The sequence below is a fragment of the Arachis ipaensis genome, chromosome B04, assembly GCF_000816755.2.
Source record: "Arachis ipaensis cultivar K30076 chromosome B04, Araip1.1, whole genome shotgun sequence".
NCBI lineage: Eukaryota > Viridiplantae > Streptophyta > Magnoliopsida > Fabales > Fabaceae > Arachis > Arachis ipaensis.
Genome location: NC_029788.2, coordinates 133,079,025 through 133,080,843, shown reverse-complemented (window position 1 = coordinate 133,080,843; position 1,819 = coordinate 133,079,025).

Here is a 1,819-nt window from a genome sequence, read left to right as displayed (position 1 = left end):
GTAAAGTCAACTTTACGTAAAGTTGATATTTAAGAATTGTTAGATGAAGATTTAATTAGTCAAATTATTTAACCACTTTTAACTATCAATTTCATGTGAAGTTGACTAAACCTGAGTTTTTACCATATATATATAAGGGGAAAACTCAGGTGCAATCGACTTCACCTGAAGTTGATAGTTGAGAGTCGTTAGATGAAAATTTAGTCAAATTAAATTAGTCAAATTATCTAANGAAAACCTCTGAAGGCATTATATTAAGGAATTGAAGCACGTATACGCAAGTTGTTGAGTCACATATACATACATAGTTGGAGCACTGAGATTGTAGAAGTGACGGCTCAGAAATAATAAGGTAAAATGCCTTATGAGTGTTTCATGAATTGACATTCATGCCACTTCATTCGTATCCCAAACACAACATGCTATCTAGCTAGTGACTCCCCCAATATCCTCACTTATCTTTAATTTTATGGATAAAATCCACAAAATAATAATAGTTAGGTGAAAACTCAGGTGAAGTCGATTTCACGTGAAGTTGATATCTGAGAGCCATTAGATGAAAATTTAGTCAAATCATCTAACGACTCTCAGATATCAACTTCACATGAAGTCGACTGCACCTGAGTTTTCACTTAATAGTTATTATTGTAAATCTTAAACTCTAAATATTACTACAAGAAAACAAATGAGTCTTTTCTATAGAGGACTTCCAAAATGCTAAAATTTTACTAAAAAAGTATTTGATCTAAAATTGATTTAGTGTTTAATGTAAAGATACTTAGATACCGACGGTGAGACAAAGAATAAACAAGAAATTATAATGATAGTTGTGAACAGGGATTGGCACCAAAATTTGCGTGTAATAAAGTGGGCTAGTGGATGAGCAATGCAAAACACTGTTAAGGTTGAACATTATTCAAGAATGTGAAGATCGAGTAATATAAGACTTAGTTAGGGAATGATATGATTATTGCTACAGCGACATGGTTTGATGGGATTGGTTTTTGTTTGGAAGTTGTAAGTTGTAACACTGTCACATTGTTATTGCCAATTGATCGTACTTGTCTGTGTACCAAATAATGGAACAAGAAACAAGTGTGTGTGTGTGTATGTGCCGTTATTCAAGTCACACCATGTATCTTCATCATGCTCCCTTATTCCTAGGGATAACAATCCCTTAGTCATTTCCCATTTTGCTTTTCTATCTTTTATTAGGTTTATTTTATGGATTTAGATACAATAATACAAATCCGGATAATTCAACCAAATTATCTACATTCCCATTCATTCATAGTTCTTCTAAGTCTAATTCTATTTTGTTTAAGGTGGCATTTGGTGGAGAGACAGAGACGGAAAGACTGAGACTAAGAGACAGAGATTGAAATAAATCTCAGTATTCTGTTTGGTGCAAAATGAGAGACAGAAATTGAAACAAGAATAAAACTCTAATTTAATTTGCACAAATGGTAAAATTGGAATGAATTAATTGAAATTAGAGTATTTTAGGTATAAAATATTATTAAAGTTTTAGTCTCCATCTCTAAAAATTTTAGTCCTCTGTGTCCCTACTTTTTGGAGGTACTGAAATACTGAAATTTTGGAGACATAGACAGAAATTTTAGTACCAATCTCTGAACCAACAAACATGATACTGAGTCACAGTCTCTCAGTCTCTGTCTCAGTACCTCAAAACAAACGGTACCTTAAGTGAAAATTCAACGGTTGATATGAAAATAAATATTTCATTCTTTTTTTTTTCTTAATTTTAACTACTAATTTAGTATTTAAAAAAATTTTTAGAGAATTTTTTTTGTCAACA